This window comes from Rhyacophila brunnea, unplaced genomic scaffold (assembly GCF_057557595.1).
Source record: "Rhyacophila brunnea isolate RB1 unplaced genomic scaffold, BYU_Rbru_1.0 scaffold_87, whole genome shotgun sequence".
NCBI classification, from domain to species: domain Eukaryota; kingdom Metazoa; phylum Arthropoda; class Insecta; order Trichoptera; family Rhyacophilidae; genus Rhyacophila; species Rhyacophila brunnea.
In genome coordinates this window covers 329,616-343,989 of record NW_028233358.1, presented here as the reverse complement: position 1 = coordinate 343,989, position 14,374 = coordinate 329,616, and the positions used below count along the sequence as shown (strand labels likewise).

Genomic DNA, 14,374 nt, shown 5'->3' with positions numbered 1-14,374 from the left:
TTAAATAGGCTATATTTAGGTATAATTTCGTATACCTTATGATTTTTTGTATTCTGTTGCTTCATCTATCACGAAATTATACCAAAAGAATGCATTGATTGTATTTCATATGCCCATACAATGCTTCAGCAAGATTTTATAATATTCACAATGTGTCAAGTGAGTAATTAAGCAGTCAAAATTTAATTTTAAATATGGAAGATTACAAGCACCTATCTTTGTTACATAATGCCTAGATAAATCCCAAAACAGTTTTTATAGAATGCCACCGTAGTCATATGAAATACAGCAAACATTGTCAGGCACGTGTATTTCATGACTTCAGCTTCAACAAAGCATTGTGGCGCTTAATAAACTAAAATATATTTTAGTCAAGGGTGGATGCAATTAAAGTAATTATTTTAATGATTTTTGGGTTTAATAGGGGTGGAATGATTAAAATGATCATATGAAAAGGATTGACCTTTTTTGGTAATTCTTATATTTTTAAAAATGCTTATTTATGTTAAATTGTGTATCAATGGCTAGAAAGAGCACATATGATTTATACTGAATATTTTTTTGATAAGATATAATTGATTATATATATTAAATATATGAATAACAACTGATGTGATCTGTAAAATATTATGATTCTAATACTTGCATAACTGATATGAATTTTTGCGTATATAGAGTAAATCTTATAGGCCCTTTTTTTTATTTGACTATGAGCATTTATTGATCTTTTTCAAAATTTTTTAATTATTAAAACTGATATTTTTGTTTCTTTTGGTTCTTTTGTTAACTTTTTATATAATATTAGTATTTTTGAGCATAAAAATCACTACCTTAGTATACCATTAGGAATTCACTTTCTAAATCATCAGATAGTGACACATTCATAATATAATACTATGATATTAAATTTGTAGGAAAAGGCAAGAATATGCGTAGATTTATACAAAATTGCACGAAATTAGGTCATGTAGTTGGACTTTTTTTTAATTGTTAGGTTTTGTGGTCTTTTGTGTAACAACAGCTATTATTATATATGATTTTATAAAATATCGGTATATAAAAATATCTTAGATGCTTAATAAATATGACAAAAGTAGAAAAATATTTCTCATTTTTAAAAGAAGAATACGAATATTGCCATGATCATACGTGGCATAATATGATTATAAAATTACAATTGTCATATAATATGATTTTTTGAAAGCCATCTGATAAAGAAGCATACGAACAAGAACAAAATCGTGAGAAACACTTGAAATTGATAAGTCTGGTAAAGGTCAAAGCATTGAAAGTAGTTGAAGTCTAAAGAAATTATAATCAAATATGTTTCAATCAGCACACTTAAGTTTTTATTGAACCTGAATATAGAGCTATGATCGCGTTCGTCTATAAAAAATGGTATAATATATCTTGGAAAAAAAATTATAAATATCCAGAAGAATTTGAGAACGATTAAATGATTACTATACCAGGCCTTAAAAATTTGAAACAATAATTTAGGCACTCGAAATATATAGGCTAAACGTAAATTTTTCGTATTAATATCAAATTATGAATATAATGATATTTATATAATTTTTTGTATATTTTTAAAAAAAGTAGATTTGAATAAATTGACTAATAATAAAAAAATAATTTTTTAGGCTTAAATTTTTCTATACGTAAACATTATTTAAGTTCAGAACAAAAAAATTTAAAGAATAATTTAATTTTGATTGTGTTATTCAAAATTCAATTTAAATCTGAAAGTATGATATTCTTTTTTAAAAGCAATTTATTTTTTCGGAGCTGTTAATTGAATTTATGTAGCTTCTTACTTTTACTATCTTATTGATTGGTTTAGAAAATTTAAATATTTTTTTATGCTTACATTTATCTTTCGACTTATAAATTATACATATAAATAAATAAAACCGAACTATAATATTATTAATTAATATATTTACCGCACGTTACTTTTCATTTACAAAGTTCAGAGTATAAATATGTATGAGAAATAATGTTCAAGCTCTAAATAGATTTTATGGGCAAAAAGATATTTTTTTATGCGACTGGCAATTTCTTTACTTGTTTTTAAATGCCAATGCATGACTTTCTTGATGGATTGGGGGACACGATAATATAGCATAAAAAAATGAAATTTCTTGAAATAAATATAAAGATTAAAATAATATTATTCAATGATCTTTATTTAGAAATTTAAAATTAAAATTATAATATTATTTTTTCTCTTGGACTTTTGTAAATACAGACAGGCTACTTTCTTATTACATGTCTTATGAATTTGCAATTAAAGTGTTATGATATGATTATATATTATAATAATATTACATAGTTTTATATCTGTATTATAAAAACTCAACTATTGTAATTTTTTTTGCAATTATTGATGTGGAAGAACAGAAATTTCGAAATACTCACTATTTTTATGTAATTTATCTGAAAACCCTAAAATGTTACAAATAAGACATTATAATTCTAAATTTAAATGGTGATTCGATTTTATATGGTAACATTAAAAGAATACATCTAAAATATGTGATTTATGACAGCTATCTTCTAATAAAAGACAGACTCTTATATAGAAAAAGACAATTAAAAAATTTAAAAGCATCGTAGGTCAAGTGATTTATGTTATTCCTGATTTTGCATATTTTTATTCTTAAAACTTATGCTTCAGACGAATTTATTGAGTTTTCAAAATATGAAAAATTATGCATCGACTCTGAAGCTTTCCAGACATTTCCCATAGAAATTATTGAAGTCAATCCATTAAAAAGAAGCGCTAATTATGCGTATACTATATATAAGAGTGAAGAAGTTGATGAAAAAGAATGATAATTCTAATGAAAAGAATGGAGCATGTCTGAATTGTCCAATAGAACATTGTACGTGTAAAAGTATTAAAAGGATTATTCCACTTACAGATAAAAAGCGATATGTTATATTTGTAGATATCGTAAAAGAAGGTGATATGCAGGAACTTGAGATTTGTTTAGAGAATATTATAAAAAGATCAAACATCAACAAAACAATAAAGATGAATCGCTTGATTCGGAGATTGAGCAAATAACAGATGAAGCTCAAATTTCGGAGGATCTTGATAGATAAGTATTCGCATTTGTGTGTTAGACGATTTTTGAAATAAAAAAATATATTAAACTGCTATTCTAAATTTCTTTATAAAAAGGATGAATTTAAAGAGCAATAGATTTTAGATAAACCGTTTTATGATCAAAGTTTATTTACAAATCGCTCTAACGTTACTTTACAACCGTTTTAAGTCAGCTCTGAACTATATTTGTGTTTTTTACGGTTTTTTTTATAAATATTTAAGCTTTTTATAAATTTTGATATTTTATATTCGCATAATTTAATTTGATATGTTCTTTAAAAGTTAAAACTCGTAGCTATGTAATAACAGTCGTAAAGATATGAAAAAGTAATGAATCCGCAAATCTTGACCATATGTTTAATCGAAACAATATAAAATTTATTGAAAATACAAAAATAGTACAATCGCTGTATTTTGTCTAATAATTCTGTTTTTTTTCTGTTAAAATAAGATATTTTCAAGATTAAGTATCATAAAAGATATAACCAATAAATTTAATTATTAAGGCGTCTATATTTATAGCTTCAGTACTATTAGTTATACTCTAATGCTATAAATATCTTTTTTTTTGCATAAAATTCGCGAAATTGAGCTATGAAATAGATGCTTAGATATAGGCACTGTTTCCTAAGGTAATAAAGCTTTTTTCTTATATAATCAGATGTTTTTGATTTCTATAGTACATTGATATAATATTTATCTGATGCAAAAATCAATATAGTTTTTGTAAGTGTAATGATTACTCATAATACCATATACAAGTGATTAAATTAGGGAAGGATATATAGCTATATAGAATACAAACTATTATACATAAAAAATAGACTTTTATTTTTTTTGAGAATTCGATATCAACAATCATTGTCTGTCTAAATATACTACAAGTGTTTATGAAAATATTTTTTCATGTTTTTTTTCTTGGTTATATGATACATAAATCAAATACGCATGTTTGTGTAACTATTTAAGACTGTTTTGATGTAATTTATTTGAAAAGTGCAAAACTTTTTATGCTTATCTTTATTATATGGTATAATTTAGCAATATATAAATAATATTGACATATATTATAAAACAGTTGTAGATTTTTATACGTGAATTATGTTTATATACGATTAGTTGAGATGCTTTTATATCAAATATGATTGTTATTTAATTAAAACTAACATGTCAAGCTTTTTATCATTCTAAATACATTTAAATGTTAAACTAGTCATTCAATGATCTTTTTAATACTTTAATCGGGTTACCAGCACTGCGTTTTTGGTAATTTTTTTAACATTGGCTTTGTTTGCTTGGAATTTCCAGCATGAATTGTATTCTAATTTTTATGGTAGCCCATCTGTGTATGTTTATTATTCGAAACCTTTAAGGATGCTTAAATGATGGAATATAAATTTTTTCTCTATATATACATTCTAGATAGAGTAAATTACTAGTTTATAAACAATCATGCTTATTAAAAATGGTAAATCGTTTTTTTTTGTTTGATATAGAATTCAAGTGATATTTGCATCACTAAATCAAGGATAAGTTGAATTTTATGGCGTTTTTTAATCAATGCATTCGGCGTTAATAAAAAAAAAGTTTGTATGTGGTATATTTTTTATAAAAAAAAATGTGGATGCTCGCACTAATTTATATCTTTAATAAAGTAAAACCGCTTTATATACCATTGGAAATCGTACGTCAAACTTATTTTCCATTATATTAATGCATTATTAAGCAGATGCAGGAATTAAAAAATCAGAAATTATATTTTCTAGAATAAATTTGACTTCGCGCAGAAATAATATCAAATTAAAAAAATGTATTATTTCTGCAATGGAAATTACAAATTTATCTAATAATTGATTTCTAAATTCAATACGTTTTTTTTTACTCAGAAAATTTGTCATTACTCTGTAATCAATAACTATCAATAGATGCTGAATCATGCGAAATAAAATATGATTGAGTAAAAGTATTAAATTGATGCGATTTATAAGAAGAATACATAATGATAAAATTGCAAAGATAATAAGTTTTAAAAAGGATTTTATAAATATTTTTTAATGAGCAACTTGATTTTTTTTATGTTGTAAAGATGCGAAAAATTATCAAATATTAAATAATCTATGAATTAAAATAATGTAAAGAGTACCAAATACACTTTACAGAAATTAAATTATCTTTATGATGAAGAAATATTATCGATATCTTTGTGTATAGAATCTTGCTTATTCTACTAAATTTTCACACAAATATTACAATTATATAAGTATTTTTTATTTATGGAGTATATTTATAGTCGTAATTTTAATATTTGTTCTCAGGCACAGCTTGCTTGCTTCTCTGTGCGCACAGCGTATTTATACTTTCGGCTATCTTCTCCTCTCCGAAGTCTTCTTCAATACCCCTTCTCTTTCGAGACCTATTAATTCAAGGGTTTTTCTCAATCCCAATGTTTGAATATATGCCTCAGCCTGGTTCGTGACATCTAGTTCTTTCAGGTACCTTCTATGATATCGTGTCACCACACCGTCCCATCTTATAACATTACCAAATATATTATAAAGAAATATTTATAATGTTTATATCTGTCTCGAGAGAAGAAGATGCATCGAGCAAGATTGTAAAGATGATTAGGTAGAAAGAAAAGCACCAAGTCTGTTCATTCTATGAGAAAATCTAAAGTTTTGTATAAACGACTAAAAAAATCAAATAAACCCATGAATAAAAATAAAAAATATAATATCTTAAATGTATTTACACAATACTCGTGTTTAAGTAAAAATTGGCTATAAATTCAAACATTTTTACAGCGAATAAGCGTAAATATTTTTCAGATCAAAGATTTAATATAAAATTTCAGTTATATTCCCCGCATTTAGTAACTTGAATTTTTTGTTTTGGTTTTCCATCGTTAGATCCCATAGTTTCGACTTTTTTAACAACATCCATTCCTTCAATAACTTTTCCGAATACAACATGCTTTCCATCCAACCAACTGCATTCAGTAAACGTAATAAAAAATTGGGATCCATTAGTGTTTGGTCCAGAATTGGCCATTGAGAGCATTCCCGGCTCAGAATGTTTCAAGATGAAATTTTCATCAGGAAATTTATTTTTACTAAAGCCTCTTCCTCCTGTTCCATTTTGGGCAGTAAAATCACCTCCTTGCATCATGAAGCCAGGAATTACTCGATGAAATATACTTTGGTTAAATCCGTTCTTTGGACTTTCTTGTTTGCAAAGCTCGAAGAAGTTTTCGCTGGTGATTGGACAAACATCAAATCTTAGTTGTATAACGATCTTTCCTAATGGTTTGTCATTTGCTGAAATTTCCATGAATACTTTCTTGTTTGTCATTTTCTTGAGGGTATGAAAAGTATTTAATTTAAAGAAACTATATTTTTGGATTTTGAATGATACTATTGATTAAATTCATGAAATTTAGATTATTTATTAGAATCCTTCTGGATCATATTTAATTAACAAAAGACATATTTTCTTTTCTTAACGATTTTAAATATTGACCTACTCAATTATTGTTCTTATTTTAGATTAGAATTTGAATCACAAAAAAATACATAGGCGCAAGTAATATGGTTTGTAATTACTATCATTTGCTTGAACAAATTGACATAGGAATTTTGATTTTAAAATAATACTGATCCTATATTTGAAATTTGTTGAAGTGATCAAAAACAAATATATTTTAATTGCAAAGCATCATTGATTATGTGAATTCAATTTAAAATAATCAGTCAGATGAATACACTCTTTATTAACAAAATGCATCACTGATCCTATATTTATTATAATGTAGTTGTGGTTATATACATACAATTTTCAGTAAATATAATAATAATTATATTGTAAATTTGCAAAGCATTCCTGATTATGTATTTATGATTTAAAACCAATTGTCAGAAGAAATCACTCTTTATTAAAAATGTATAATTGATCGTACACATACGGTTTCTACAAATTATAACAATGACTATTCTTAAAACAAAGCAATACTGATTTTGAAATACAATTCCTAAAAAATAATCCAATGATTTTTTTAATCAAAAAATAGATATTAAATCATTTCTCGGATTAAATAACACGGGCTAATACAGCCAGCAAGCATTCTACTTCACTTATACCAATTATAAAACACTGTATTGAAAGCTGATAATCACAAATTTTTGAATATAATTATTCTACATCCCTGTCAAACATCATCTATTTTTGAGAATTATGACATCAGCTCGTAAAATTACATCAACTACATTGCACTAAAAACAATTATATTCAATATTTATTACATTATAGATAATATATTTTATTTATAATTTTCGTGTGACTAATAATACTGTTAATTATTACACTAAAGACGGGACTGTCATATTAAACAAACCACCAATAATCAAAAATATTTATTGCTCAAAGTATATCTACTTTTTAAATTTTTTATAGCATGAAATCTTAGGATGCCTATTCTTTTATAATTACATAAATGATAATACATTATAGATAAATCTTGTACTATTTATTGTGTTCATATCTATTTAAATGTATAAAAATGTCCATCAATCCTCTTATATCTAAGATAATTTATAAAATCAATTATATAAGGTTTTAATTTTTATTTCTATATATCTATATTTTTGCTTTCATAGTTCTGAAAGGCTGCTATCTAAAGATTCTTCGTTTCTTTTAACAATAATATCCATTCTACCTGCCTTCTCACAAAGTTTAAGTGCCGCTTTCAAAGTTATCTCCGTATCAATAAGATATAATTGATATTCATCCCTCAAGAAAAAATTAAATCCCTTAAAAATATCTATTTGTATGTGTGCCTCATGTATAAGCTTTTCTGGAAAAGAATCTCGTCCTATTTGTGATATTATCGATCTCTTAAAATCATCTAAAGTTATTATTTTTCTGATAAATCCAAGTATACGTTTATTCCCACATTCTATCTTTACAACAAGCTCGGCATCTTTAATTTTTTCATTGTCTATTAGCTTTTGATACAGCAATCTTTTTCTCTCTAATGATTCTTGCAATTCCTTTATTTCCTTCTTTTCTTCCATAAAAACCTTTTTTTCTTTGTCAAATTGTTTGTCTTGATTTCTTACCATTTCAATATTACTATTTTTTCTGTTCTCCGTGTCTATACTTTCACTCGATCTACTTTTTATATGCTTGGCAATTTTTATCATTATTTCACGTTTTTTATAAGGAATTAAGATAACTTCTCGTTCATTTTTCATATGTGTAACTATTTTCATGATATACGTGTCTTCTTCTTCATACAACTTACATTTTTTAACATCTTTATACATAACACTATCTATATAAACATAAACGATTCGATCATGCTCTGCTTTATTCATATCACTAGTTTTCTCAATAAAAGAATACCCATTTTCAAAAAACAACAATAAAAAAATCGACTTTTTCCGTCTCAAAATGATTTCTGTCTCAATATCAAATATCAAATCTCCCATTCCCAATTCAAGAATTTCACAATTCATTCTCTCATAATTATTTATCTTGCCCACAAGACTATCATATAAATTCTTCGATTCACTTCGCCGTTTCTGCTCGTTCGCCATCCCCACAATATTTTTGAAACTGCTACAAAGAAAACCGTATGCATTCTCATCATACGTGAAACATTCCTCTTTAAAAGTTTCAAACGCCGTGATGTATCGGAAAATATGTATTATTGGTCGGAGAAATATCATGCCAATATGTTTTACATCCACAAAAACTGATTTGTACTTGGTTTTATGTAATATACACTGCGAATGCGCTAAATAATATTGAAGAATATCTTCTTTGTGAACTAAATAATATACATATATATTTCGTAAATCATCTATATTTTTTTTATATGGTCGATAATATTTTTGTTTTTTGTAACTTCGCGTTTTTTTGTCTAAATTGTAATTATTCAGATCTTTTAATATTCTTTTCGACACTAGTATCATTTCGTTTAAATTAAAAAAGGTTAAATTGAAATTTGATAGTGTACGGTCTTTGTATAGTTCAAGAGAAGCGGTGTATATTTCTTCAAGAAATTTTAAATGCTTCTTTTCATGGTTTACTAACTTTGTAAATTTATACGTCATCTTCTGCTGCATATTTATTGTTTTCAAGACAATCGAATTTAGGATACATACGACTTGTTCAGAAATTTGTACTTTATTTCCATTGTTTTCCATAAAAATATATAGCTCATTAGTATCAATTTCAATATATTTGCTGTTCAGTATCTCAAAAAATAAACCTAAATTATAATTTCTAAAACCATGCAACTTGCAAAAATATTTTGTAAAAATACCATCTTTCTGCAAGATAAACTGCAAAAATATGCCGTATTTTCCTTTCTTTTGTTCCTTCATACCACCCGGATCGTTAGTTACCTTCGTTTCTGTTAGTTTATGTTCAGCTATTTCTGTTTCTAATTTACTAAATTTATATTTCCCTAACATTTTTCGGATATTCACAAAACACTCACGGCATTTTTCTTCACTCAGAACCATTTTTTATCGAATGTTATATTTTCTTATCTCTACTATTACAAAATTGTATGAATCGATTGCTGCTTTGATTAATTATCTAACCAATAAAATTTTACTGATAATGTGATCATAATCATTATCAACGAATGAAGATTAACTAACATAAAACAAGTTAAATGTTAAAAAAATATGGTTAAAATTTTGTTGTTATATTATGATTAATTACTAAAAAAAGATTTTTTTTTATCTTCTAGATTTATTATAATTTGCTACGCACCACACGACTATGTTTAAAGTTTTCTACCTTAAAAATTATTATAATTGCTGAAAAAAATCAGAATATATTTTTATTTTAAAATTACAAACAAAACCTTTTTTTATACTTATATGTATTAAAACGTATCGACCTCCTTGAAAATTTGTTTTTAAACTTATAAAATACACATGAAACGGTTTATTAAATTTTATTTATGTATTAAATCATGTGTGCTTTTATGCTAAAAATAAATTTCAAATTTTTAAAATCATTAACTAAAAATAATATTTTACTTAGCAATATCATCCTTAGTGATCATATTTGTTAAAACTTTATGTGAATTAATTTGAAGCTGTTATGTAGTTCGATCTCCATTTTTATTATTTAAATATTATCTTGTTGCACGAATCTTAATCGACGAATATCAAAAGAAGAAATTAAAATTAATCGATTTCTAAAGTGTTTTTTTGTTCAATCTAGTGGGACAAACAAATTTTTGGTGAGCATAGATATTTAAAGAAATATGTCTGTCTTTTTCTCTTCAATTAATCCAAAAACACACAAAAAAAAAATTTCTAACAATTATTATTTATTTTACATACTTTTCTATATTTATATACTCTTTTTGTCACTAATAATCCAAAATCACACAAAATAAAAATAAAAATGCATTATTTATTATTTAATACTAGTAAATCAATGACAATAAATTATATATAATTTTTATATATTTATCATGAATTTATCGTATTTTAATGTTCGATTAGAGCATTTATCAAATAATTTGTTTATCTAAAACAAATTTATAGAGCAACGATCAATTGCAGTTTTCTCTATATCAAATACATCTTTTTTGCGGCTTAAATTTTTCTTGTGGTGTTTTATACTATTAATCAATACAATCATCATATGTAAGAAATGAAGTTTCCGGAAATAAAAATAAATATCTTAATATAAATACTAGAAAAAAAAATCAAGATTATTTTTGCTACTTAATTTATAATTCATGTATGAAGAAGTATGAAAAAATATATAATCATAGATTTTTTTCTGGATTATGAGATAGTCTTTGTAGATTTTATATATTTTTTGCAACAAAAAAAGGCTGAATATATTTATAAAATTTTTCAAATATGAAAAAGTATAAATGTAGAACACAAGCACATAAATAATTTATTTGTAATACCATGAATTTTTATGTCAATTCTTTATATAAGTCCTAAAATCTAATAGTAACCACATAAAAATGCCTAAACTATTTATAAAAGTATTTTTTTTATATTTGAATTATAAAAATGTTTAAATTTAATTATTTCCATCGACGATTTGCTTTTTTACAGCTATCTCTGGATTTTTCGATTTCTCGTATTGATAGCTATGTAGTACTATAACAACACAAACATCTATTTTTTATTTCTGTTTTAAATTGATTTGACTTTGTAATCTTGTGATCATGAATATCCCAAAGCTTCTTGATCCTTGCGACAAAAAGTAAGGTAAAATAAAATAAAAATCTATTTTATCTATAATTCTATGTTATATAATTTCTTAAATATTTATTTAAAACGAAAAATTGTCTAATTTAAATATAAAATTAATTTGTATGATGCTATTTGCGAATTTTTTTTTATGGTGAACAAAAAGATTTTACGGTAGTTTTCTAATTATTTAAAAGCTATAAACTATTTTCTAGTAGTTCGTAAATCTTGATTAGGCAAAAATTATTATCATTTTATTTTTATTGATATGTATCTGGCCATAAGAACAATAAATCTTATAATACATACAGTCGGTACAATATATCAAATAAAAATTTATATTTTTTTTGTTGATTTAGTAAAGAATATCCTAATTATTCAAACCCAAAATCGATAACTCCGAAAAAAAATATCATGAAACCCCCTACTTTATGTGTTAACGGAAAATAATACTAAAAAAACATGGAAATACATAACTAGAAACAAATATTATATATAATGAAATATAATATATCATAATTAAATAATATAAAGTATTAATCGGGGTGTAATCTTTTTTTGTTAAAAATAAAATGGCTTTTCTGAATCATGTTGTTAATATATATGCCTGAAATTTCAGTATGGGTGTGAAATAATTTTAGATATCCAAAACATATAAGAATGAGATATTTTATGCACAAATATTTATTATATTATTCAGGAATCTATTTATGCTTTTTTAGAAAGTTAGATATTACATAAATACATGTTATAAAATTTCGAAAATTAAATAAGCATATTAATGCGAATTCCAAGCATAATCCATCCAATAAATCTACGCATTCGATCTTAACTTATCTTGCTAGTGCATCTAATTCGTATTCTGATAATCCTTACTATACGGAAGATAATCATATAGTAGAGTAAGGCCATCACATCCATGTAATAAGACTAGAGGTTGCGGTATAATATTTGTAGTTCGAGCATCAAAAGTTATTCGTAATTTTTTTATATTTTGATAAGCAACAATATATATGAATGCGTATGACAAATAATGTTGCAAAGATTTAAAAAAGACAAATCATGTAAATGTAACCACAATTATATAACAGTGCTTTTTTATCTTTTCCATCATAAATTATATAGAAAATGAGCACATTATTCAGTGATAAAAAAACTTTAGATATTTTATATTCAGAGAATGATAAATATGGACCTGTAATTTAACAATTTTACTGCTATGCACATTCGATTATTGTAAAAGCATCTATTTCGTATATTTCTCATAAAAATTTGATATTAGGGTTTTGTATTTATGAATAGCGACCAATAAAAATATTTCTTTTTAAGAATACTTTCATAATTTTTAGTATATTCTATCATGTATTTTTATTTAATATTATATACATATATGCTATTTTAAAAAAATTTAAATTTCAGGAACTTTTTTAATTGGTCGTAGAAGGTATTAATTATTTCGTAGTTTATAAAGTATTGGTTTATCTATTATTATACGTGTGGTTTGCTTTTTATTAAATAGTGTATTTATCACAAATAATTTAAAAATTATTGGCTGGCTTATTGATTGTATTATATCACTTTAATCTTCATTTTTTTAAAAATATTTTTTATTCATTTCTTAATGTACATATGGATCATTAAAGTTGCCTGTGTTATATAGACTTTTTTCTAGAGAAGTTATTTTACATTTTTATAGGCATTATAAAGTGGTTCCAGATCTAAATAAAAAATTTACCATTTGCCACTTTTAACATCTAAATTATTTCTAAAATCAGCCAACACTGTTTCTAAAATATTTTATAATTCAAGCATATTTTTTATATATACTATAATTAGCAATTTAATTAAAATCGAGAAATTCCTTTTTTAATATTCTTCAAAATTGGTAGAAATTGATCGGTGTCTAAAAAAGCCAGCACTTGTTTTTTATCGATAATATTTCGGGATAAATAAATTACTTAATTGAATTTCTAAATTGGGTCAGATTTTTTATTTGAATATAAGTTTATAAAGTTAATTTGCTTTTTCTAAAATATAATCGTAATTTATTCACTATGTATTTACAATCCAATTTTAAAGATTTTTATAAATAAAACACTGAGCGAAACTATATATCCTATGTTTTCACTATTATATTGCATATTAATCAAGTTAAGACATATAAATTTTATCAAATAAATATTTATAAATAAAATTTTGTTTTATTTGTCAGACTCGCGTAACCAACAATCAAGATATTGTTAAAAAATATAGTATTTATTTTTTCATAACTTAATAAATATTTCATATATGGGATATTAACATTGTAAGTATTTTTATAAGATTCTTGTAAGAATATATTCTCATAAGAATCCAAAAACATCTAATGCCATTTTTGTGGTCTTTATGACTTTTTTAATCTAAATTCTTAGACTTTTACTAATTAGGAATACTTAAAGTACGAAGTTCAAAAAAAGCAAATATCCAAATAATTGAGATATTTGAAGTTCCTACTGATGTAATTTTATAAAATGGTCTCTTAGGCGATTTATATAAATATATCGATCTAAATTAATAAAATATGCACAATACATATTTGTAATCATGTGATCTTTTTATTAAGTTAAAATTAAATTTTTTTTAATAGATTCAAATAGGCGTATCTTTTTGACCATATTTAGATCTACCACTAGATAGGAAAGCTAGATTTTCTAATTATCATTAAAATGTAAATGAAGATTAAATTGAATAAGAAATATTAATTTATTTCTTCGAGTATGTTTATTTGACTTAAAATGCAAATAAACTATAATATTAGTTGTTGGTTTCTAAAATAGTATGTTTTCCATATATATCAAGCATATGAATCTTTAAAAGTCTTATAATCTTGATTTTGCAAAATAAATTCCATAAAAGGTATCATTTAAAAATATGATTTGTTTTATTTGCTTAAATAAAATAAGTAAAAAATTGTGATGAATATTAATATCCTGTTGGTGCGTTTAAGTTATCTATGCGGAACCGAAATCCCACCGGCGAA

General features: G+C 24.4%; 1 pseudogene; it reads right to left on the bottom strand.

The window, feature by feature from the left end:
• Positions 1 to 5,965: 5,965 nt before the first annotated feature.
• Positions 5,966 to 6,466, bottom strand: LOC147063775 (uncharacterized; annotated as a pseudogene).
• Positions 6,467 to 14,374: the final 7,908 nt, after the last annotated feature.